Source organism: Amblyomma maculatum, chromosome 8, assembly GCF_055883805.1.
Source record: "Amblyomma maculatum isolate TAMU_Amacu chromosome 8, ASM5588380v1, whole genome shotgun sequence".
Taxonomy (NCBI): Eukaryota; Metazoa; Arthropoda; class Arachnida; order Ixodida; family Ixodidae; genus Amblyomma; species Amblyomma maculatum.
The window spans coordinates 55,823,999-55,851,434 of NC_139351.1; the positions used below are offsets into that span (position 1 = coordinate 55,823,999).

At 44.2% G+C, this 27,436-nt stretch overlaps 1 long non-coding RNA gene across 1 annotated transcript; it reads left to right on the forward strand.

The window, feature by feature from the left end:
* Nucleotides 1-3,034: 3,034 nt before the first annotated feature.
* On the forward strand, nt 3,035-26,239 carry LOC146181192 (uncharacterized). Its single transcript, XR_014700182.1, has 3 exons — nt 3,035-3,294; nt 3,643-3,743; nt 25,986-26,239. It is a non-coding gene; the product is annotated as an uncharacterized LOC146181192 (long non-coding RNA).
* Nucleotides 26,240-27,436: the final 1,197 nt, after the last annotated feature.

The following is a 27,436-nucleotide window of genomic DNA, read 5'->3' on the forward strand; positions in this document are numbered from 1 at the left end:
TTTTCGGATTTCGGAGCTATCAGTGCTCCGAAATATTTCCCGCAGTACACTTCCTTCATTTTAATAGCAGCGACTTTCGCCTCTACGACGCTCTCTTGGCTATTTATATCTACATAAAACACCTTCGTGGGACTAGCTTCCAGTTGTTAGATGGAAAGGGGACTTTGCAGCCAAAAATTGCCTCCCCCGGATTGACAAATATTATCCTGCTGCAGGTGGAACCAGAGTGCTTTCAATATCTTTTGCAGTTACATCACGGAGACCTGGAATTCTGCTGGAGTAAGATGCCTCTGGGCGGGTAAGCCCTACAATTCATGCGCACTTCACGAGTAGTACGTCGAATAGGTTAACAAATTCGCCTGGCAATGGAATCACGCTTCGCACAGTGCGCACGGTATGGCTGCCACAAAGAGAAATTCTTGTCTACATATATACATACCAAAACGCACATTACTCATAGGTCAATAGCATTATACAAAACTCTATTCGGTACTTATACATAATAAACTCAAATACGTAATACCCCAGAAAGGAAAGCAACAGAAGTGTGGTGGGTGGTCCTAATAAAGTACGACAGATATCTCAAGTCCGCTCCGAGCCCGCACAACTAGACGTGCGTGTGCCTGCGCCGCTATCCTCGTTGCTGTAGAATTCAATGATCCCCTCAGAAATCCCACTTTGTGCATCTCAGCCCCGCCAAGGTGGCGCAATGGTTGTGGCGCTCGACTACTGCTCCCAAGGCCGTGGGATCGAATCCCGGCCTCGGCGGCCGCTTTTCGATGGAGGCGAAAAGCAAGGTGCCCTTGTGCTGTGCGATGTGAGTGCACGTTAAACAACCCCAGGTGGTCGAAACTCAGAGTCCTCCACTACGGCGTCTCCATAGTCTGAGTCGCTTTGGGACGTTAAACGCCACAAACCAAACAAAACCAGTTTGTGCATCTCCGCCCCTCTCCAAGATGCACCACAAAAATCTAGCTCTCGCTTGCGAGCGGTCCCATCGATGAATAAAAAGAGATCGAGTACTCGGTCTCTTCATCCATCACCAATGACGCCCTGACACAACACTAGCCAAGCTCCACCAGGTGGGGGACTAGGGACCGCCGGGTGCTTAACGCGGGGGGTTGCAAACTAAGGATGCCTTGCGGCTGGAAAACGCCTTCACAACCAGTAGAATCTTGTTTTCTCCTTACCTCTACTTGCAGAAGCACGAGGAGGAAACCCTCGAGGTGATCCTCCGCAAAATCATGAAACGTGCCCTCGACCACCCAATCTCCACTTCTAAAGGTCGGCTCATGGCCCTAGGGGTAGTGAACCCTTTCGGGGAGCTTCGGGGAGCACATTTGATGACCCAATGTACCAGCCTCACACAGACAGTGACGGGTCACCGCCTTTTTGCCCGGCTAAACATTCAACAGTTCACGGAGGAGAGGCTCCGCATCCCAGAACTGTGCAGAGTGCGGCCTTTCCCTGTCAACATGTCCCGAGAAGGCCATAATGGGCGGTGCCTTATGGCAACAAATCAGGTGTGTTCTAAGTTGATGCCTCTGAACCCCATCCGGGGGGCCGGTATATGGCCCCAGTTGTTCACAGCGGGAACACAATCGATGGACTTACCTTCAAGGCCAAATCTATAACACATGCTGAGGAGGTAGCCAGACCACACCTCTAAATATATCATCACCGACTGACGAGGGGCTTGTCGGATCGTCGCGCAAGGGTGGACCACCCCCTTAGCCTATAGAATACATCAGAATTGCACTCGGGACACGGACCCCGCTTGCCAATATCTCGTCTAGGCTCCTAGCCACCACGGCCTTGCAGGGAACCAGGCAACTGACGCAGCCGCCCGCGCGCATTTTCTCCGGACAATTTCCTCGGGACTCGAATCGGCTGAGGACACCGATTTCTATCCGCCCTACACATTCAAAGACATTGTAATTTTCTATCCAAACTCGCATCGAAAATACCCGAACCCTTGCAAAGGGTTTAAAAAGTGAACTAGAGGCTGCCCCTTCGCCTCTTCACCGACATGATGCTGTGCCGGGCAGTACTTCAATAATTTTACTCCCAATTCACTGGCCAGTGCAGGTACTGTGAGTAAGTGGCTTACACCTACCACATGGTATTTTCCTGCCAAAAGAACCCATCACGTTCCCCAGCGCTAACACTTCCCTGGAGGACTGAGAGGCGACCCTTCTCGGCTACTGCGACCTAGAGGCCCAATGGGCCTTAAAGCGGCCTGCGCGGGCGGCGGCAACCGCCAGTGGATTCCCTGACTAGGGACTTCCCCCAGTATTGTAGGGTCGAGGCCCTTAAGGCTCCGCGCCAAACAAACATCCTTCAAAATGTATAATAAATGTCTACCACCACCACCCCATAAACCGCAACTCGACGTCCGTTTCTAACTGGCCAGACAGATACTTCCAGATGACGAGGCGGAGTCTCTGCAAGGACAGGTACACTCTAAGAACTGGAACTCTTATTTCAAGAGTCAAACAGCCTAATTACTCCTGCAGATCTCACTTTACTCCTGCCATATGCGAGGAAGAGTGAAATGGCCTTTCAATCTTCCAAGAAAAAATGAGTAAAGTGAACATTCTACTCCTGCAGATTTAGATAGCGTTAAAGGTTGTTTTACTCCTGCGATAAAGAAATTATAACTTTCCGTACCACACATGTTTCGATTGTTGCTCGGGCAGCACAAGTGTCCGTATTGGACATTGAAGCAGGCTTATTTTTCATTTTTTCCTCCTGTCTGCGTGATACCGCATTAAATAGTAGTAATCAGCTATCAAGGGTAAAGGCTTCCAGGCGTGTCGTCTGCTACTGTTTTCAACTACGAAACTGTCAACTGCTCAAACCAAATTTACCTGAAGAAATGAATAACCTACGACCATCTAACTTCACAAATGAACTTTATTATTTGAAAATAATTTATGCATTCACAAATACTTGATAGTTATCAAACTCATGCTCCCTCTTCTTTCTTTTTTTTTTTTTTTTTTGCGTTGCGCAACTGTTGCTCTCCTTGTTCAGTTCAAGCGCTGCGTTAGCTGTGCGTTGTTTGTTCTTGCGGCCTGTCAGTTACATCGTATTTCGCTTAGAAATCCTCTATTACCGCCGGCTTGACCTCCTAAACTACCCTGTTATATCATTATGAAATGCATCGCAAGCCTCAAGCCTTCGCAGTGTTCACCATTTGCAGCGCGCACACAGGATATGACCTGCAACTTGCTTTCAATGCTCGCTCGCCAACGGCATCAACGGTCTCCGGACAATAATGGAGTCATTCAGGTAAGGTTCGCTTCTATTTTTTTTTTCCGCAACTGCAAGTTTAAAACGCGCAAAAGCGTGTAGGCTTCTGTTGATTAGCACATATTTTGAAGCCTCAGTTTTACCAAGCGCTATTTTCTTGTACTGGGAGCAGTGGCATTGTCGCTTGTTCGAACATGGGAGGCGCGTAGGCGCTATTTGTTTTGGCAGTGCTGTAACCGCTAATTTTCTTCCGTAGACACAGAAGTATGTGTTCTTGTGCATACATACTTTAATAACTTCCATTTTTTATCATCACAAATATGCATCGGCAGTCACGTTTATGTCCGGTTGAGTGAGGCATTACAATTTTGTTCCTTGCACTTCCAGGTGTACACTGTTTTTGAAAATGTTCTCCTGGAAGACAGCTGCTTGCTCAGGGTGGATGCTTGCTTGGTTGCTAAAGGCGTCCCGTGAACAGCATTAAGCTCGTAAGTGTGTTCTTCCGTCACATGATTCTCAAAAGGCACTACCATGATTAATGGTGATAAATGCTTTATTTGCCTACCTATGCTGTACAAGTGGAGGAACCGCGGCCTTAGGCTAAGCACATGCCCACAAAGTGCGGTCAGCTGTTGCCATGGTCTCCTAGGCTGTTCTGTCTGAGGACGTCATTGCATATTAGGGCACTTCAGATGGGCAAGCAGCTTGAGTATGCGAATGTGTTTGCTTGCACTTTATGTTCTGAAGATTTGTGTCGTGTGTAGCAGCCAATCAAGGAAGTAATCGTGAGTTAATCCGAAGAAAATGATTTGTTCATTTTTCACTTCCTGGCATACTTTTTTTCTTCTGTAGAAAAGTCACTTATAAACAGTATGCATACTTTTTTTATAGCTGCAGCATGGACATGCTGTTATAAAGCCACTTTGAAACCTCAAAGAAGTAAAGTTGCTATTTAGGTCATGCTCATAAGAAAGAGAAGCTGCTAAGAATGGCTCACGAATTAATTGTCGAGTCATAAAGAATATTCTTTGTTGCTGTGCAAAATAATGCAAAATGTCCTACATCTAAAAAAAAAATCTGGAAACATTTCAGTGACCTGCTGCGTGCTTGCTGAAACACATACACACAAAAAAAAGAAAATGAGGGTGGGGACCAATGTTGAGTGCACACAGGAAGTTGAGTAGCGGAGGAAGTCATCACCGAGCTCTATGACAGCAGACTTGGCATGGCAAGGAGTCATAGAGCACTGGCACGACAGTGTTGCATCGGCTTCAGCTCTTTCCACGCACTTTTGATGGCCTTCCATAACTCATCAGAATTTGCAGTGTGCAGGACCCTTTTTTGCAAAATGGCTTTTAATGCCTGAAATGTTTTCAGTGACTTTCATATCAGCGACCTTAGGAAGCCAAGCTAGTGTAATGGGCTACAAAGCTTTTCAAGGTGCACTTTCACAATGTGCGCCGTGAGGATAGGGAAAGAATGCTGCGGCAGAAAATGCCCATTCTTGTAAGCCATGATTGACAGCTCTTAACCACACGGCCAGAGTAAAGAGCACATAAATGACGAACACAGGTGCTGAACTTCAATTTTATTCTGTAACCACTAATATTCTGCTTATATACCCATAAAGGCACAGACAAGTGGCGATTTTTGACACTTGTGGCAACAAAAACTAATGTGACAAATAAAAACCAAAAAAAGTACCGAAAGGGCAAACCCGAACGAGGAGAGAACGAGATAGGCAAGTTATCTTTTAAGCCGCCAACACATGGAAAGTGGACTAATAAGTACAAAAAAATTACAAATGTGGAAGGAGAGCAGAAAATGGGTAGCAGAGGTAAAGGTAACAATTAGCACAGCAAAATGCATGAGATGAAGTGCACTAAAACTGAAAAAAAAAAGCGTCATGAACAGCGACAATGAAGCCAACAATTGACATTGCCAAATGCAGAACACAAGCAGTACTAAATAGCTAAACCAAAGCAAATGAACGAAACGCGCATGATCAACAAGGGTGAAGTCAACAATTAACATAGCGAAAGGATGAAGATGAGGTGCATAAAACCAAACAAGAAAGATAAAATGTCAAGAAATGAATTCAACAAATGTAACAAAGCTAAAACCAGGCTAGATTACAGAATTCCACAAAGAAAGGCAATCTCTTTTTCCAAAAGTGAAATGGAGGGGGTGCTAACACTATCATCCTTGAGCCTCAAAATCTTGGCAGCTTCGACTATTTCATGTGTCAGCTTTACCAATGTGTTTTTAACACTGTTTTTTTTTTTTTTCAAAGATTGGGTGGCATGGCTTCTTTGAGTCGGTTCCTGCAGTGGACGGGCAGATTCCTGGGGGATTACCTGAGAAGTCATTTTAATGCTCCATTAGCCTTTCATTGATGCATCAAAAAGGCTTGTTTGTCCATGTATACCTTACGGCAAGTGAAAGGCTTAGAGTGAGCGCCTTCTGTACACTCCTCCTAAGGGTTTTCTGTGCTTCTTGGTGCGGCATCTTTTCTTTTTCATTAACGATCCACGAAAGCTGCAATAGTTGCTCAGGGGCAGAAAAGAACGTCAACTCCTGCTTTCTTTTCACTCATCGTAAGGTTGTGGGAAATTTGGTGCATGCAACGAATCACTGCAACCTTTTTGCGTGGCCTGTGCACTTCAGATAGTGGTTGTGTTTTTGCACTTGGTGTTTTTCAGCACTTTTTCTGCGACAGTGGAGAGGACTTGTAATGGGTACCCTGATTGCGTGAGCCTGCATACCTTTTTCAAGAAGCTTTCTTGCAATTTGTGCTCGCATGACTTGTTCAAGGCGTTGACAAGGGCAGACTGGATGATATTTCTTTTGACCAGCTTTGGAACGAGCGGAGCTGCATGTTAGGAAGGGATTGTTTCCCCTTGGTCCAATCCGCCTTTTGCGCGAGTTTTCTGCGCATGCGCGAAGCCCCAGCGGCGACTGATGAAAACACACTGAGAGACGTCGACGGCGCTTCTCGTCGCCGCACTCATAGCCAACGCACGGGGGCTGGAGGCGCGGTACGTTCACAGCCTCGGTAAAACGATGCCAACCACCTGTGCCGCTTACGTCTGCCACTCTCGAGGCGTGCCGGGATGCAAGACGCGTTTTGTTAGGTTTCCTTCGGCAAGCCGCGACCTGCAACGGCGTGAAGCTTGGATTAGGGCAACCAAGCGTCAAGACGTGAATTGGCGACCTTGGCAGCCGACTGCGTGCTCTCGACTGTGCGAAAAACACTTCGTTACAGGTATGTATGCATCTAAAGGAAATGTGCATGATGAAAAGTATCTACCGGAGTTTGCACCAAGCCTGTAACCCACCAGTGATAGCCGCAATGAGCATTTCTTCGGCGCGTCTGATGGCGATGTATTTTGTCGTTTGTTGCGAAGGGGCCGGGTAGCGCAGATATCAAAGGTGGTTGTGTGCGCTAGACCGTAATATTTAGCATGTTTTATTGCGACTGCCGCCTGACTAAAAAGAAGAAAAAAAAAAGGTGTTGTGATGCACCGCCGTCAGCGAGCCGAGTGGTTGAGCTGGTCATGAGGCTCGCGAACGGCAGTGCATTAAAACGCCGTATTTTTTTTTTTCTTGTTAGTGAGGTGGCAGTCACGATAAAACATGCTAAATATTACGGCCTAGCGCACACAGCCGCTTGTGATATCTAAGCTACCTAGCCCTTTCGCACATAAAGATAAGAAGGGACAAAATACATCGCCTTCAGGCCCCGGTGCAACTGAAGCAATCACGCACCGAAGAAATCCTCATTGCAGCTATCACTGGTGCGCTACAGCCTGGGTGAAAACCAGTAGGTACTTTTCATCATGCCTATTTCGCTTAGATGCATACATACCTGTAGTATCTGTGTTTTTGCCGCTCGGAGCATATGACGCACTTGCACGACGCACAGTATTTTTTTTTTTTTTAATTAAAGGCTCGCCTTCGTGCACGCCAAAGCATCCGGACTTTGTTCCTTTAATGTACGCAATCAGATGCACTTCGTTAGGGAGCTTGATAATCGTCGTCTTCGTCCAACCGTTCGCAACGGCAAGGAAACCGCCCGGCACAATAAATGAGTCTCCTGGAGGGTTCATGCTCGTTCACTTGCAGAGTGGATCGCTCTGGACGTAAAACAGGGTTGGTTCCTGACCGAGATGCGCATCCGATATGTAGGAGATTCACATATGTGTCACCAAGTTGTTGATTCCGCAGAAATCGCGGCGGAGGCAGAAATGAACGTTGGAGATCCTTTCACAACAGAATGAACATTTTCTGCGCACCGAGAACCTTTTCACCACTGCGACCACATCCGTTCCGACTCCTGAGGCCAGAAACCGGCTACAGCTCCGAATCATCCATTGCCAGAAAAATGCAGCGCGTTTCCTGCAGGTGTGCATTTCGGCCGGGACAATGCCCTTTTCACGGGGTGTGTATATGTGACTCTCTGCCGATCTTCGTGGATGAAATCCTATAGCTGCACGGTTGTAGATGACGCGAGGAGGAAGCGACGCCCATTGCACCATGCCGGCGCCGCGGTGACCGCATTGTGCTCGGTAAGTCAAGACACCCCGCGCATATGCCCCGCTCAAAGTCACAGGATACGATTCCACCTAGCTCTGCAGCATCAACAAACCCCTGGCTGCTTTGCCCTTTGAGATCCCTCTCTCTCTCTGCCCCCACACTCTCCTGTCTGCCGAAAACCTGCACGCGTCGAACACGGCCCGCGCTACACGCTCTTACAATACGAAGATAGTATATGCGTACGTGCGTTATGAGTGGATTGTGAAAACGCTCTACCTTCCCCCATACTGCGTGAACATGATATGCTGCAATCACTGTCACTACTTTCCGCTCCGAGGCCAAAAAAAGGGGGGAAGCTTTCGCTTTCTACCAGCGTTGGCGTGGCCATTTCGTATGGTGCGCTCTCGCGTCGTCTGCTACACTGCCACTCAATGTGTTTCCCGCCCGCTCCCGCATGATGGTGCCACATCCTCGCGCAAAAGGCGGATTGCCCGGCACACATAACTGGGTGTAAAGAAGATTCTTAGTTCCAGGATGTGCATGGAATCATTGTCCGGCATTTCGTGCATAAATTTAAGGGGAGCCAGGGCACTCTTAAGGACACTAAACATTTCAGGTACTTCATGAAAAAAAAGGCTTCCTTGTCACAGTCGAAAAGAACCAAGAAATCATCCACAAAGCAGAAAATATTTTGAACTTGTTAGTGTTTGAAATGGTTCCTGAGACTTTTGTCATGCATAGCTAAGAACAGATCACTGATAACGGGGCAATGCATGATCCAATGCAGATCCTGTGACTTTGGATAAAGTGTAAACCATTCCATTCTAGAAATGTTGATTTTAGGTACACAGAAAGCATAACCAAGAAACCATCTACAGAGACACCACACTCATTCTGGAAGGATACTGCTCCAGGTTTGTCGATAGCTTCACGAACGCATTTCATGAGGTCCCCCATCTTGAGGTATAGAATAAAATAATTTTAACATCTGTAGAAAAACACGGTAGGCTTTCTTTCTATTCCAGTTCAAAGACCTAATGATTTCATCTGCATTCTTTACCAGAAAGGTATCATCGATAGAAAGCAATTTCTGGTTGCCTTGCAAATACATAGAGACGTCTTTCTGCCAGGTATCCTCCGAAACAATAACGCACAGAGGGCACGAGAGGTATATCTGGCAGAAAGACGTCACGATGTATTTGCATGGCAACCTGAAATTACTTTTTATCGATGATCCCTTTCTGGTAAAGAATGCAGATGTAGTCATTAGGTTTTTGAACGGGAAAAGAAACAAAGCCTATCATGCCTTTTCTATAAATGCAAAAGGCTTGTTTTATTCTATACCTCAAGATGGACCTCATGAAATGCGTTCGCAAAGCTATTGACCAACATGGAACCATATCCTCCCAGAGTGAGTGTGGTGTCTCTGTAGATGGTTTCTTAGAATTGTTTTCTGTGTATCTAAAACAAACATTTGCAGAAAGGAATGACTCACACCTTATCCAAAAGCACGGGATCTGCATCATATCATGTATTACTTACTCCCTTGCTCAGTGATCTGTTCTTAGTTATGCATGACAGTAGTCTCAGGAATCACTTTGAAAACTCACGAATTCGAAAAATTTTCTACTTTGGGGACGACTTCTTAGTTAATTTAGACCGTGACGTAGAAACCTTTTTTCATGAAGTACCTGAAGTTTTGAGTGTCTTTAAGAGTATCCTGGCTCCCCTTGAATTAAAGCAAGAAATGCCAGACAATGATTCCATGTGCTTCTTGGAACTAAGCATCTTCACACCCAGTCACGTGAGCTGGGCATTTGAACCAAGGGGCAACTAGCCCTTCCTATAATATGACTCCGCTCGTTCAAAGCTGGTTAGAAGAAATATCATCCAGTCTGCCCTTGTCAATGCCCTGAACAAGTCATGCGAGCACAAATTACAAGAAAGCTTCTTGAAAAAGGTATGCAGGCTCACGCAATCAGGGTACCCGTTACAAGTCCTTTCCACTGTCTCAGAAAAAGTGCTGAAGCACATAGGCAACACGATAATGTTCCAGGGATTCCTTACATGCACCAAATTTCCCACAACTTTACGACGAGTGAAAAGAAAGCAGGAGTTGACGTTGTTTTCTGCCCTCGAGCAACTATTGCAGCTTTGATGAATCGTTAATGAAGAAGAAAAGCAAAAAAAAATAAATAAAAAAGAGGCCGCACTAAGAAGCACAGAAAACCCTTAGCAGCACATGCGGAAGGCGCTCACTCTAAGCCTTTCACTTGCCGTAAGCTATACATGGACCAAACTGGCCGATGAAGGCTAATGGAGCGTTAAAATGACTTATCAGGTATATCCCCCAGGAATCTGCCCGTCCACTGCAGGAACCGACTTAAAGAAACCATGCCACCCAATCTTTGAAAAAAAAACTGTGTTAAAAACTCATCGTTATAAGCTGACACATGAAATAGTTAAAGCTGCCAAGATTTTCAGGCTCAAGGATGATTGTGTTAGTACCCCCTCCATTTCACTCTTGGAAAAAAAGATTGCCTTTCTTTATGGACTTCTCTAATCTAGCCTGGTTTTAGCTTTATAACATTTGTTGAATTCATTTCTTGACATTTTATCTTTATTGTTTCGTTTTATGCACCTCATCTTCATCCTTTCGCGATGTAATTGTAGACTTCACCCTTGTTGCTCATGAGCATTTCCTTCATTTGCTTTGTTTTAGCTATTTAGTGCTCATCTTCTGCATTTAGCGGTCAATTGTTGGCTTCATCTTTCTTGTCATGCACTTTTTCTTTCAGTTTTAGTGTACTTCATCTCGTGCGTTTTGCTGTGTAATTGTTAGCTTACGTCTGTTACCCATTTTCTGTTACCATTGCATTTTTTTTTTCTGTTATTAGTCCGTTGTTCCACGTGTTGGCGGCTTAAAAAATGATTTGCCTATTTTGTTCTCCCCTTGTTCGGGTTTGCTCTTACGGTACTTCTTTTTGTTTTTATTTGTCACAAGTGTCGAAAATCACCACTAGTCGGTGCCTTTATGGGTATATAAGCAGAGTATCAGTGGTTCCAGAATAAGGTTAAAGTTCAGAGCCTGTGTTCGTCTTTTATGTGTTTACTCTGTCCGTGTGGTTAATTAAGCACTGTCAACCATGAATCAACACCATTAGCCCGACAACTTTTTTATCCTTGCAAGGTCCTTTTAGCAGTTGAGAAAGGAGCTGGTGGCAATGATTACAAAATAAGCTTGGGAGCTCAGCTGACCATCAATGCAGGGAAGAGGTGAGAGGCTGTCTTTGTGGCAACCTCCCCCCCCTTCACATGTTTAAGGATTTTTGAGTGCTTGGCCTGAGGCCATTGACATAAAGGGGATCATACCTTAAAATAGCAGTATTTAATGAAAGTTACAGCCTTGGCAGCAAAACAAACATGGTATATAAGAAAGCAAGCCACAGGTCAAAAGACAAAAGTATAATCATTTACTTTTTAGCAACTAGGCAGCACTCTTTTTGTTTCTAGGCCCACCCAGTACAGGCCCACCCAGTAATGCCTTAAAGTTAGGGCTTTTGTGTAGCCATCCTATCTGAATCCTGCTTTGTCACGCTTTTGCCTAATAAATTTATCTGACACATTAAGGCCCTTATCTCACCCCCTGTTACGAACAGGCTGTCACTAACTGAGGCAACAATTTGTAAATTCTTTTTGGTTGCTTTTTGGTGAGATAGTGGGAAGCATCTTTGATTTGGTCTTCATCCCGGTAAGTATGTATGATTATGCCCTCTGAAGCCTCAGCCACTCCAGTTGCTTTTCTGTAGTGCGCTGTCCAGTGATGTCCCTCTAATTCAGAATCTTTTCGCTTGAGGTATCGCGGCAGCCTTATAGGTCCGTAGCCATGCTGAAGCTCTAAGCAATGCATGTTGATAACTGTCCATTTTACAGATTGAAAAAGCGTTCACATCAGAAAGTGAGAAATGAACGATCCATAAATGGGTGTGTTTGGCCAGTGTTTAAATTGCATTTCTTGAATTGTTTGCTGTATAGGACAGTCTTCAGAACATAAAATATGAGCAAGGCCGTTTGTCTGCTCATGCTGCCTGTTAATCTGAAGTGTGCTAATCTGGAGTAACATCCTTAAAGAACAGTATAGCAGATGTGGGCATGCTATTCAACCCATGTACAACCTCTTGACCAATCACTTTGTGGCTAAGTGCAGTTACTACAGGCCTACTATTACCTTCCATGCTATGTGTGTGTTAATTGTTGCACTCCTTATTTAATCTTAAGAGAATGATCTGTGTAGGTAATTGCATAAAATGGATCACTACCTTATTTTGACAACTGATTTATTGCTATTGCTGCCATGCAGCATGTGACACTGATTGAGTGTATTGTTCTCAAGCACTTCCTTCAGCCAATGCTTGGTTTAGTAATTTTGTTGTCATTGTCTTGTGTTAAGTAATGGCAATAATTAGTGAACTGGTTGATCTTGTGCCCTTCCAGCAGGTGTGCTTCTGCTTGGCAGCACATGAGAATCAGTGATTCTTGTTTATAAGTCACTGTATCTGTTTTGTTCCCAAACATGTAATTGTACTCAAGGGGACTCAATCACAGTTCTTCAATGCTGTTTTTTTTGTAATACACTAGTTGACTTTGCTTTATATTTGATGATATGTATTCTTTCCTTGACTATCATTGTGTATATCAGTGGGCCTCTTAGATTATCCACTGTCCGCAGGTCGCCTGAGTACAGCCCAGCCATTTGTTTACTAGGGTTGCTCTGGCGTTAGTCTTTCTCCAGATGGACAGTTCCGGGCTACCTGCTGGCTGCTAGACTTGCCAGGATGATTTTATGTTGGCTACTCGCATCCAACTAGCAAACAACGGAGAGGTGATGGGGAGGTGAGGAATGTCTGCGGCTGTTTTTATTGACTAGGACCGCAGAGCTTCGGGTGAAATTATCTTTTGTTTTTAGGGTGTCTTTAATAATGTGCAGGCAGGTGCTCATTTCAGCTGATCTGCAGTGCTCATTTATTACATCTTTAACTGTCGCCGCATACATATTTTGTATGTGTGTGACATTGTCTCCCATCACATAATTTACAAGATCAGATGTTCGTTCCATATTGAGTTTAATGAGTTCGGATTTGCAAATTATATTTGATCTGTCAAGTTCTAGCATCAACTTATTTTACAGCATTGTTCGAGAACCTTCTCGAGCGTGAGAGCAGACCTCAATACCCTGTGCACTCAGGCATGCGCATTCATGCAAGTATATCGTCAGCATGCGATACACGGTCCGAGTGTTCGGTATTTACTTTTGTAGCGCAGTGGAAAGGAAATACTTTGGTAATTGCTCAGAAATATTTTAAGATGTAACGCATGCATGCACTATCACGTTTCACTTGATTCATTAAGGTGGTCACGACAGCTAACAACTGAGCATAAACTAGTTATTGCATTTCACTCCTCACACGTTAAATTATAAATCCTCGAAATTTGAGCTCATTCGGTGCAGCAGATAGTTTTAAAAATAATTTTTATTATTATTGAAATTGGCTTTCTGGTCTGGCAACCATTGGCCGCTGACGTCATGAGATATCATTCCCATGTCGTCTGCTATTCGCGATGTAGTCTATGTAGGCTGCACTTTTGCATTCATGCTTGGATGGTGGTCACAGATTTTTTTTTTTCAGCAAAAATATTTTATTCGCATATTCTCTTTTCCTTGAAAAGCCTTTACTATAATATGCGACTTTAGTGATCCTCGGACTTGTTTTGGGCTTCGTCTAGAGATTGCCGAGGAGGCTGAAATGGACGGGCTCATGCTGTATAATTCAGCATACAATCAGAAGCATCTTATTCTTACACTATGAGATTTAGCTTGTTTTAGCAACAAGCACTCGCGCATATAAAAAGGTATTTGTCCGTTTCTTCCCGCCGTGTACCCGCGCCACGAAAGTGGGGAGGGGTTAGCATTATGTTCCTGATTGCTGAGGTATTGCCGTTGCTCTTTCGGTCCAAAAACTAAGAGTAAGCAAGCATTACCTTGAGGCGAGAGCATACCTTGCAACATTAAAGGAGCAGACAAAACTTTTAAACAAAGCAGTACCTCTTGACGACCTTCCATTGATCAGTTCCGTCGGTGTCGCGGGGCCAAAAACCTCACACTACGGTGATAGGTGCTGGTCGTGCTGGCGTCGTCGCCAGTGTAATGCGAAAAATCATGCGTCGATAAGCTAAAGCTGATAAGCTGACTGACCGTGCCTTATGCTGAAGGAAACATGCCTTATTCTATATTGCTTTTGTGCAGTAGCATCTTCATCAAGCGCTTTCGTCTGAGGGTCGGCCACTGAGTCAATCAACTCCCTCCCCCCTCCCTGCAAAGAAAAAAAAAGTGTCCTTTGATATTGCAGCCTGCATTTCAGACGACGCTCCACCGTGCATAGTCTCCTGTCCGCAGTGATAAGAATGTTTTTAATATGAAAGCGCCTCTACTTTAATAAAACTTTAGCAGCACACCTCTGATTTGAATTCATTATGCAATTGGGGCTGGTACAAAAGCAGCCAATGGTGTGTGCTGTGCCTTCACTGTGGGGAACAACTGCTAGCATGACCAGCGTGGCAGTACGGCCTTGCATATTGTTTTTCATGCATGATGGCTCACACGGGGAAGATTGGGAAAAAATAAGGTGATAGACAGTGCATGCATTTGGCATTTCTCAAATATTTCTGAGTGCTTCCGAAAACACATTCTTTTTTCACTGTGCAGAAAAATGAAATGAAGACGTGAAAAATTAATGCACTCATGATACTGATGTACTGTCTTTGCCAGAAGTAACCAGGCTACGTGTTCCGCTTCTCAGTCGGTTAGCAGAGAATTCATAAAACTTCTGATGCTGTAAATTGGTGCAACATAAATGAGAGCTCCTGTCTTCACTTGCCAAAAAGTTATGATCCTCAGGGGATCCATGTTAGCTTCAGAATACAAGCAAGAAGCAAAACATGCAGCCTGGTTACTTTTGGCAAAGACGGTACATGCACTTATTAATGTGTCTTCTCGAGTACGTACTGGGAGCTGCAACCCACGGCAATGCTCGAGAAGGTCCTCAAACAGCAAGTCAAGTAAAATAAGCTGAGTACGGACTTGAGAGATGAAACATATTTTGCAAATAAATCGATTTAATGAGCATAGTATGATGCAAACATCTGCACTTGTAAATGGTGAGAAGAGATATGTTGCCCCACATACACAAAATAAGTAAGCAATGGCAATGGAAAGACACACAAGATGTCCACCACGACTGGCAGAAATAAGCACTATCCTTGAGATTGTACGAAATGTCTTGTTCACTAAAGTACCGCACATGCTCACCACTTCCATATAACCTCTGTTGTCTGCTAGCCGCCCAAGCGCAACCCACACTAAATCATCCTTGTGAGAGTGTGGCATTCAGTGGCATATCATCAGAGAAAAAATGACCCCCCCCCCCCTTTCCATACACACAGAAAAATGTAAGAGCTAGCTCCACGCTCGGGCGCCCCTTAGGCTAATAACTTAAGCCCAGTGACAAGGTGGCACGTATGCGGAAACTAACGATAAAAAAGAGTAAGCGTGACAAATGTCTCTTAAATGTAATTTATGTTCATTATTTTACCTGTGTTTGCTGTGTTTTTGGTCATTTTTAATGTGACAGTATTGAAGGCCCCGTTTCCCCAAAATCTTGCATTGTTGGTGGCAACGTCGTGAGCAAAAAAGTCATGAGCAGGGTTCTAGCATTTGGTAATAAGCAGGTGACATTTTTGTGAGTCAGGCATTGATTTTTGGTGTTAGTTTGTGTGGCATCATGAGGCCGCATGAGATGCCGAATTGCCTGGAGTTCCTTACGATTGAAGGGTGAGATGGGCCCTTCCGAGTCGCACTTTTGTGCAATGTTGCTAAAGCAGGTATATATATATCTATGTCAGGTTGTCTTTCAGATAATGTGGTAGCTTATCACTGTATGCTAATGAATGTTTGAGATAAATGGATCAGTGACGAAGCGAATAGCAGTATGCAGGTACGAAAAGGTGGGTCACCTTGTAGAAATGCAGACTGAAGACAGTCAAACTACCACATTATACCCTTAAAGGCAGACTTTAAGTATCCCTCCAGGTCTTAATTTTAATTTATTTATCCGAGGGCTGTTTTTAGCACCTGTTTTCCTTCCGGATTTGGTTTTCATTTATAATTGTGTGAATTTAAGGTAGTCTCATTTCTCGCAAGGGTGGAAGAACGGGCTAGTTGCTGGTTCATATTGGGAAAGGAAAAAATGATTGCACACTCAACAAAGTGCTGTGTTGTCATTTTTTGTTCATGTCTCAAAAATGCGCTGTTATTTTTTCTCAAGCTATCTGTTCTTACTGAGCTTTTTCATTTCACCTCAGATGCATGACCTACAGTAATGAAGAAGGACATGCCTCTTTGTTTATGCCTTATCACTTAATGTTGTAGTATTATATTTTTTTTCTTATGTCTATAGCCCTGTGTTTTAGATAAAAAGAACGACCGAGGTTGCCCTGCTTTGTTATATTGAACAACAATGCACCATAAAGTCATCCCGCTGTCAAAACATGCATGAACATCGGAGCATATCCTACCTTCCGTTATCACTCTCAAAGAAAGTGTCTAGTATGCAGAAACACTAAGGCGGTAGGCATTGCTAGTGAAGTTAACTGCCGCCTGACCACATGCCCACAGGCTACGAGGTCAGCCACTCAGTGTGTATGTGTGTAAGGGCTGATGTGTTAGCAGAATTAGGGTAGCAGCAGCTTCTCTACACTGCCAGGAAATGAACCACTGACAGGGTTTTAATTAGTTTGAATACTTGTCACGCAGTATGCTGTGTTGGTCCAACTGGTCACATTGCAATGCATCACCTTCTTAGTTGGATCTCTGCCTTCTCCACCACTGCAGAGTGTAGGTAGCAGTGTGTTATTAGTCTGTGCAGACGTAATTGAGCGGAAAGGTTGCTTTGTGGTCCAAGCAACAGCGATCCGATATCACCTTTCTTAAAGGTTGTTGGGCTGGTGGAGTGCATTACACAAATATTACATGTATAATGTATGTTCTGCATGCACATGTGCTTGGTAGCATTGCCGCAGTATCTTTGACTATTCAGGATCGATGACAAGAATGCCAGCCTACCTACCACCAGCTGTTGTGAACACCTCGATTACTATATTATTGCGTTGCTATAGTGGCTTATCCACAACCAATGACTCGGTCAAAAGAACATAAGCACTCCAGAGAGCTTAGACGTTAGCTTGACAGGGTCAGGGTGCTTACTGAATTTGGTATGGCAAGCATCATGCAAAGAAGGAAGTGGTGGCAGTCCTAAAACTTTTACACTCTGCTAGATATAACTTCTGTGTGGATCTTGCATGAAAGTAGCAATTATCAGTCAATTTTGCAAATATATTCGGTGGAATCAGCTGTGCAATACAGTATGATGCTATATCTGGCTAATTGCACATACATTTAGGTTTTTTTTTTATTCTGCAAGCTCGCCATAAGGCATATTATAAAAACCCATCTAAATTGTTTTCCATAAGTAACCGAAGAAGGCTCTTGCTCTTATCGTTGTCGGTGAGCCATTTGGAGAAGTCCGCTTGCCTTGTTGCAGTTAGTCCTACTTCCTGCTGAATCTGTCCTTGATGGTCCCTGCACAAGTGCACAGCAGGTGGCGAACATTCACTTCTGCAGCTGGTGTGCAACACTTCGGGCATGTGGCGGGTCCGATGTCTTTTTGAGATTCCCATCAGCATGTTACAGATAGGGTAAGGGCCGCCCCAGCTCTTATTCTTGTTTCTTGCTATTGTTGTCTGCAGTACTAAAACCTGGCTCCTCATCTCCCTGGTATATGAAGTAATCAATTACAGGCTCTGCATCTCAAATACCCATATATTTGAACCTTTGAACAACAACAGCATCTGGGGACATCACATGCAAAGATTTGAAAATACGCAAACCGGCTAAAGTGACACTCCAAGCTAACCTCATGGTGTCATTACGTGGTTGACTGCTGCCATGCGCAAAGTACAGATGTGTCTGAATTGTTCTTTATATGCCACAGAGCTAGACGATGATAATGATGGCAGCAGGCAGGGGCAGTACCTCGGGGTGTATGCAGGGCCACTGTACTATGCAGATTCCATTTCCTTCCAAATAACAGGTTCCAAATTTACAAGGAGTGGCTCATACATAAATGTAGCCCTTAGTCGAGTGTAAAAGGCACTCTATATTTCCTTGGTATGGATGATCAGGTCGTTTAGGCTTTTTGAGAAAATGTATTGCATAAAAGGGTTGCCCTTTCTCAGTATTATTTACACTTGGCAAAGTGCTAGACTGCATTATGCAAAGATAGTCTGCAGTCTACCTCTCCCTTCTTGCCACCCTGCTGAAAGATATCTGTTGTATGTCTGTAGCAATGCATCCGTCTGTTGTTTCAGGCTACTAGGAAAAGTGACACTATGCACAGGCAACCGTAATAAGCATACTTATTGCGTCCCCACTAGCAACGTAAAGCAATTTCCCTTTACAGTGGTCTTGTTTATGCTCTTTCAGCTAATTGCTTGCCTTTTCATGATGCTATTTCCTTACACCTTCAGTTAAGATCACTGCAAAATTGCCATATATGTGCCCTGGGGGTGAAACCGCAGCCATCTGCTGGGAAATAAATCACATGACTGCATTAATTTTGTAAGAACTGAATCTGCAGTTTTTACCACACATTAACGGTGCATTAGAAAGACACCAGTATCAGTTCTGAATGAAAAATGTAACCCTTACTAAGTTTTATGGACATAAACACGTGAAAAAGTGCTGGCCTTTACACATTCTTTAAACTGACCACTGAAAGTCAGCAACAGAGCTATCTATAGATACATACACCTTCACATTGTCTTTTTGTTTACTGTTAAATACAAATAAAGTCAGATATCCAAGCATTCAGGCGCCTGATGCAGTCATTGGTTGTGGGTGTGCTGCTTTAGGAATGCAATAATAAAGCAGTTGAGGTGTTCACGACAGCTGGTGGTTAGGTGGGTCGGTGTTTTTGTCATCAACCCTCAACAGTTAAAGGCTAACCAAGCAGATGTGCATGCAGAACATCAATTGTACGCATAGTTTTTGTTTAAAGCATTCTAGCTGCACATCGAGCTTTAAATAAACTGATACCCAGTCGCCGTTGCTCTATTTTGAAGCAACCTTTCTGCACAAGTAGATCTGCACATACCAACAAGCCTGGTAGGAAGTGGCTCTTTAGCATAACACCATCGGCTGCTGTCTAGTTTCAATTGATGAGTGTGCACTGCTCTACCTACAAAGGAGAGGTGCAGATTATTTGCTCTGTGTGCTATCTGCACGCTCCAGTAATTGAGAAGGTGCAGATCCAGTTGGGCAGGTGACACATTGTCATGTGACCAGTTCGGCTAACAAAGCATGCTTCGTGGCTCGTATTCAAACTTCTCAAAGCCCTGTTAGTGGTTGATCACTGCCAGTGTAGAATAGCATTAGTGAAGCTGCTGCTACCCTGACCCTGCTCACACTTCAGAAGTTTTGCCTAGCCGGCACACTGACGGACCAACTGATCGACCTTGTAGCCTGTAAGCATGTGCTCGGGCAGTGGTTAACTTTACTGGTGCTTCTGATTTATAGTTTCTTGCACTGTTTTTTACATGCTCGACACTTTCTTTGAGGATGATAATGGGAGTTAGGATATACTCTGATCTTCATGCATGTTTTGACAGTAGGGTGACTTTATGGTGCATTGTTGTTCGTTATAACAAAGCAGGGTGACCTCGGTAGTTCTTTTTGTCTCAAACTCAAGGCTATAAACACATATTTTGACAGCAGCTCCACCCTCGTTCACAATAAGCATTTGTGATAGCTGAGGCCAATATAGGTGGGCTCTACTTCAGAGCTAGAAAAAAGTAGTGAAACCAGTACCAACAAGTTTCATAAGTACTCACTGGTACCAAGCTGTCGAGGATTTTCTCTTTAGTCTGACATATCGAATACACACACATGTGGCAGCTGTTAAATTAGGTTTAAAAAAAAATAAAAACAACAGTAGGCGATAATGCGTAAACAAATTCATCTTCTTCATTGCTGTAGGTAATGCATCTGGGGTGGAATGAAAAAACTCAGTAAGAATAGAGAGCTTGGGAAAAAAATAAACCGCACTCCTAAGACATTGAAAAAGAAAGAGATGACAACACAGCGCTTTGTCCTTGTCTCAAGAGAGTGCTGTTTTTTTTTCCCAGAGATGAACTACCAGCTAGCTCATTTTTCCACCCTTGCAGGAACAGAGACCACCTTAAATCGACGCGGTGCTACAAATGGAAACCAAGTCCGGAAGGAAAGCAGGTGTTAAAAATCTCGGAAAAATAAATTAAACCTAACTTTAAAACCTGCAGGGATACCTAAAGTCTGCCTTTAAGGGTATGCTGCTAGTTGCTTCGTCACTGATCCATTTATTTCAAACATTTATTAACATACAGTGATAAGCTACCACATTATCTGAAAGACAACCTGACATATATATACTTGCTTTAACAATTGTATAAAAGTGCGACTCGGAGGGGCTTGATTGCCATCTCACTCTTCAATCACAAGGAGCTCCTAGCAATTCGGCATCTCATGCGGCCTCATGATGCCACACAAACTAACACCAAAACTCAATGCCTGACCCACAAAAATGTCACCTGCTTATTACCAAATGCTAGAACCCTGCTTATGACTATTTGCTCACGGCATTGTCAACAATAATGCAAGATTTTGGGGAGAATGGGGCCTTCAGTACTGTCACATTAAAAATAAATGACCAAAAGCACAGCAAAAACAGGTAAAATAATGAATATAAATTACGTTTGAGACATTTGTCACACTTACTCTTCTTTTTTATTTTAGTTTCTGCATACGTGCTGCCTTTTGAGTGCACTTAAGTTATCTCATTAGCCTACGGGGCGCCCGAGCGTGGAGCCAGCTCTTGCATTTTTCTGTGTGTAGGGGGGAGGGGGGCTACTTTTGGTTGCTCCAGAATGCGTTCATTTTTTCTCGACGATATGCTGCTGGATGCCAGACTTTCACAAGGATGATTTAGTGCGGGCTGCGCTTGGGTAGCTAGCAGACAACAGAGGTGATATGGAAGTGGTGAGCATGTGCGGTACTTCATTGAACACGACATATCGTACAATCTCAAGGATAGTGCTTATTTCTGCCACTCGTGATGGACATCATGTGTGTCTTTCCATTGCCATTGTTTACTTATTTTGTGTATGTGGGGCAACATATCTCTTCTCACCGTTTAAAAGTGCAGATGTTTGCGTCATACTATGCGCATTAAGCCGATTGATTTGTAAAATGCATTTCATCTCAAGTCCATACTCGGTTTACTTTACATGGCTTGCTATTTGAGGGCTTTCTCGGGCATTAGCGCGGATTGCAGCTCCCTGTGCTTAGTCAGGAAGGCACATTAATTCGTACATGTACAGGGTCCTTCAAAATATGTGCGAACACGGCGAAGCGTGCCCGCGCTCCGTGAGCGTCAGCGCATCCGGCGCGGTCGCGCATCGAAACAATGTGGCGCATGCGCACGCTATGTGCGCATGCGAACGCTTCGAATATGTGCGAATATGCGAATATGTGCGAACGCTTCGCCGTGTTCGCACATATTTTGAAGGACCCTGTACATCAGTATCATGAGTGCACTCATTTTTCACATCTTCATTTCATTTTTCTGCAAAGTGGAAAAAGGACGTGTTTTGGAAAACACTCAAATATTTGAGAAATGACCAATGCATGCACTATCTATCACTTTATTCGTTCCCAATCTTCTGCATCATGCATGGACACCAACATGCAAGGTCTGTCACGTTGGTCATGCTAGCGGTTTCTCCACAGTGACGGCACAGCACACACCATTGGCTGCTTTTGTACCAGCCCCAATTGCATAAAGAATTCAAACCTGCGGTGTGCAGCTTAATTTTTAATTATGGTAGAGGCGCTTGCATATTAAAAACATTCTTATCGACGTTATGCATGGATGACGGCATGCAACAGACACACTGTCGTGTCAGCTCTACCACATAGTGTCCTCTTTTCCCCTGATAGATTCCTAAGACTGCACTGCATTCCCATCCAGCAATGGAGCCAAAGTTCGAGCGTCACCGATGCTGGCATCGACAAATCCCATTGATGCTCTCTCTCTCATGCTCCCTGTTTCCGCACTCCTTTATGTTGAGTTTTGAGAAACTAAAATCAGCTTTAAACCTGTGCCCTTTTAGCCATTTAAAGCTGTGTCTAGCTGGGTCAAAGCTATTGCATGGCCTTTCAATTTTTTTTTATCATATGTTTTTGGACTCCTAAAATCGTGACTCCCATTTGAGAAACATTGCTTTTTGATGGCTGAAGTGAGACATGATAGTGCATGCATGTGGTACATCTCAAATATATCTGAGCTATTACCAGAGCATGTCCTCATTTCCACTGCATTGAAAAATAAAATACCATGCACCCAGATTGTGTTTCACACACTGGCGATATGCTTGCATGAATGCGCATGCCTGAGCATGTACTGAGGGCTATGATCTGATGTCACACTCGAGAAGGTCATTAAATGATACCATAAAATAAGCTGAGGCTATGCACTTGACAGATGAAAGATATATAGAGAATCCGAGTTCAGTGAGTTCATTATGAAATAGAAATCTGCAATTGTCAGTTGCCTGGTGGGAAAGAGTGCCGCATGCATATTATACGTATATAAGCAGCGACAGCTGACAAAGAAAAAGATACCATAGGTGGGCACCATGGATCAGCTAAGAGCACCTATGATGCCCTCGGATAAAAGAAATGTCGCATGATACTCCTGTCCTTCTAGTCAGTTTAAAAATAGTGCATAAATTTCTCACTTCTATATCACCTCTCCATTGTCTGCTAGTTGGAGGGCTGCAGCGAGCATAAAATAATCCTGCCATGTCTGGCTGCCAGTAGGTACAAACAAGACAAATATGAATAAAAATTGAAAACGTTGCTTATGCTTTCTCTAGTTTCGCTGGCTGCTAGCTTCCCTATGTAATTTGTCATTTGATAGATTTCATTGCTACAAAAGCAGCGTCACTTCAAAATTTACATTGTCATGGTCTTGCCTGAGTGGCAGTATTAACTTAAAATTGTATAGACACCATAATAATGCCACAGCATTCTTGGCTTTATTCTGGATATAGTCTGATATAGGCATTTTGAGCAAAAATCATGGGCATATCTCTAGCAGGTGGTGGTTGGCTGGTGACATGGCTGGACACTGCTCAGTGGTTGTGCATGTCACGAGTCTACATGACACGGCTAAAGGCCCGTTCACACTTGCGACTAGCAGCGGTCGCGTGACCGTTTTGGTCGAAAAGCGACAGTCGCAAATGGTCGCATCGGTCGAAAAGCGACTGCCGCGGGCCGATCGGGCACTGCTCGAATTTTCAGTCGCGCGACTACTAGTCGCGCGACTACTAGTCGCAAACCATTTCACCAATCAGCGAGGTCCCGGAGTACTTGATCGAGCACCTTCTCAATGCAATTAAAGAATACCCCTACCTTTTCAACAAACGGCACCCGGAATTCAAAGGCAGGGAGATAGGATATGGCCTGGGAGGAGATTGGAAAGATATTTGGACTATCTGGTAAATACCATGAACTTTTAAGAAATGGATTTTTCACGCAGGTGCAACATTTTATATTGACACCACGGTGATTGACATTGTCTATTCGTCGTCGGCGTTTTCCTGGAAACACGAGAGCGCGGCATGCGTACCGGCTCGCCTGAAAAAGCTGAAGTGTCTGGCAGGCGGCAGCTACCGACGTTCACTGTCATCGCCCAGCAGCTCTCCTACTCCCAACTCGTTCGGAACGAGAACAGAACGAGAAGGCGACTGTCGCAAGTGTGAACATTGGTAGTGGCGAGCTCCTCTCCTCTGGTCGCGCGACTGGTAGTCGCAAGTGTGAATAGACCTTAAGTTGGCAGATAGGAATTCTGGCTTTAACCAAGCCATTAAATGTGCCCGAGTGACCTAGGGGTAGCATGTCTTTGTCTGGATCCAAGGTTCTTTGGATCCAGTCAACCAGGCATCCCCAGGTGACTCAGGTAGGTTCAGATCTCTTGGTTAAAGCAGGTCTCTATATCTTTATGTGGTCTAACATAATGTGATGGCTTACAACTGCGTTAATGAGTATGCACAACATAATAGAATAAATTGTGGGGTTACTCAATTACCCTGTAGTGAAGTGTCTGTACATGAATGAGAATCCACACGGAAGCCCCAATGTGCTCCATCATACACTTAAGGTAGAGTTTAAAGGACCCCCGATTTTTTTGCGTGTTGTCTTTGTAACAGTGTGCATGACTATACATGGATTACCACATAGTATTTGTTTATGGCTGCTAAATAATACAATCTCTCCCATCATCTGTTTCAATTTCAATGCCATAGCAATGGCTGTGTCAGAAATCAGTATAGGTCATGGAAGGCATGAAAAACAAGAAACTGCAATATCTGCTTCATGATTTTATTCACTATATCGCTGAAGCTAGCCTGGTTCAGGAGCAGTCATCACACCGAACGTGCCTTTATGACCTTCTTGATATTTGACACAAAAGCCTTCTTCTCCTGGATTCTAAATATAACTAAACTCAAGGATTCATTCAAGTTATTAACACGAAAGCGTTACTTCGCTATGTTCACAGATTTCTGTCCGTATACCGCACCCGCAAAATCGTGTCCGCAGCAGTTGCGAGTAATTAAGAAACGTGAGAGGTTAATGAGTGGTGTCAATCAATAGAGGCTGACATAATGTTGCTGCCGAAAAATAGGCCAGTAAGCTAGTTAGGTAATTAATTACAGGCAAGAAATGTAAAAGTTCTCTGCAGCAGTTGTGAGTAATTGAGAAGTGGTAGAGGTTAATGAGTCCAATTGATAGAGGGTGACGTAGTGTTGTGTGCGAAATAATAATTAGGCCAATAAGGTAATTAGGTAATTAATTAGAGGCAAAACATGCAAAATCATGTCCGTAGCAGTTGTGAGTGATTGAGAAATCGTAGAGGTTAATGAGTGGTGTTAATTGATAGAGGGTGATGTAATGTGTGCAAAGAATTAGGCCATTAAGGTAATTAGGTAATTAATAAGAGGCAAAAAATGAAACAGTAAAGGCAAAAATGGTCTCATTAGCTAATGGCTTGGTGCCACATTTGAATGTATCAAATACTAAAATAATTAAACCAGTGAATTAAGGTGACTTCAAGCAAGTATGTGACATTACACAACCTGAAGTCGAGCTAAAAAAGGGCATATGAAGGGATTAGCATGCAATTTCAAAGTACCAAAGACTAAAGTAGTTAAGGCAGTCAATTAGAGTGGCGTCAAAAGTGTGACGTCACGCAACTGGAAATAGAGCTGAAAAAGGGCATAGGAAGGGATTGTGCAATTTGAAAGTACCAAAGACTAAAATGAATAAACAAGAAGTGGATAATGTGAGCTAGAGGCTGTGACGTCGCACTACCAACCGGAAGTCTAGCTGAAGAAGGGCATAGGAAGGGATTGGTGCACAATTTGAAAGTACCAAAGAAAATGGGTAAACAATAAGTGAATTAAGCAAACAGAAGCAACCAACAGCAGATTCCGTGCTTTTGCATTACTCCAATTCAGATTCTGCAGCGCTGTTTTTAGTTGTAGATGGATGCCACTCTGCAGAAGCGGCCTCAGTAAACTCCAGAGGGAGTGGAGGTTCGCCAGTACAGCTGCATGTGTTCTACATCCAAAGCCAATTCTCGAGCAACAAACGGTCCAGTGCCGGCCAGGCTTGTGTTTAGCCTCTGAGGGACTAGCATAGTGGTATTCCCACTTGAGGTATAGCAAATTGGCAGTCAGAATAAACGAAGTATGTGGATTTCTAGATCACTAGCTTTGTTTAATGATTTGGAATGAAAAGTCTACACTTGGTCATGATGTGCCACTGCTAGGGCATACCTAGGTGGCGACCCCAGGCGTTCACACCAAGTTTTGTTTTGTTGCATTAGCTGTAGGTTAAAATGAAAACTTGAGATTAGGAGTATGTTTAGTTGCTTATAATGGTTTGCTTTAACCTCCCTTGCATTGTTTTTATTTATATGCAGGCACCTGGAAAATGCAAGGATATCTTGAGCGGCTTCACTCGGCTCGGCAAGCTGCGATGTGGTCGAGCGGCAGGATCACTTGGTTAAAACTTTGCTCACAGGATCACTTGGCTTGTAGCAGTGTTCAGGGCATCTAATGCCAATTAGACTGTGGTGTCGAAAACACTGATGGGCCTAGACCTCACAGAGCACATCCCAAATGTATTGCTGGCATGCACAGCAATTGTGAGAAAATAAAAGCTGTCATCAGCGTGCTTTTGCATCCCTATTTATTGAAGCACCGATTTCACATCACAGACTGTTGTGTGTATGGTGCAAGAAGTGTGAAAAAATTTGTACATTCACCATTGAACAGTGTGTAGTGGAAATACTATGCACCGTTTTGCAGAGGAAGGTATGGCCAAAGTGAGTCCTACAAAACATATGGCTGGAACTGGTTTAAAAAATGGTAGGATATGTAAAACAGGCCATGAAATTCCATCAGGAGGAGTAAAATAAAACTCTCCTTGAAGGAGTACAGGCACTCCTATCAGTGGAGTCCTTGAACTCCTCCTGGAAGAGTTGTAGGACGCTACTACAGTGTGTAGTTTTACTCCTTTCGGAGGAGTACCTTTACTCTATTCACAGGAGTAGCGCAGTACTCCATCAGTGGAGTCCGATTACTCTATGGCTAGAGAGAGTTCTTTTACTCTGGAAAAAGGAGTCGTATATGGGACAAGCGAAAACTCCTCCAAATGGAGTTCTAGTACTCCTTCTGTTTTTAGAGTGTACATAGCGCGGGCGGAAATGCAGCGCGCCTCACCGTGGCACCTGTGACGCCACAACACAAACAGAACCACAGTGAACACAAGATGTTTGAAAAGGTTCGGCCGGCGCCTGTGCCGGGGTTCGTATGGACATCCTACATGTGAGCCGCCTATTTGTTCTCGCAACTACGTACTAAAAAAAATGCGGAGGCTTAGCTAAGGTTAAGCCTAGTCAGATGCGAAGCAGATTGGTGGCTAGGCTTGGAAATGCACAGACATTGGTGCTGCATTGGTCCAAATTCCGCCTCATCATCATGGTGGCACCCCGTGTGTGCCTAGCAGAAGCAGACGCACCCCCTTATATACCGCCGCTCCGGCATCACGTGCTCACTACTGTGCACCTAACGATAGAAATGGGAAGCGCATTGGTAGCGACGCCGCGCTCGACCGCGCGAGCCGGCTGCCCAGCTCTCCTCTGCTCTGACGTCACGCATCACGTGGTACTCCTTGGTATAGCGACGCCGCGCTCAACGGCGCGAGATGCAGCCCGGTCTCTCCTCTGTCGTGACGTCACGCATCACGTGGTTCTCCTTGGTGGCGACGCCGCGCTCGACGGCGCGAGATGCAGCCCGGTCTCTCCTCTGTCGTGACGTCCCGCATCACGTGGTAGGTCATGAAAGGTCAATGGTAGTGACACAGCCGCGC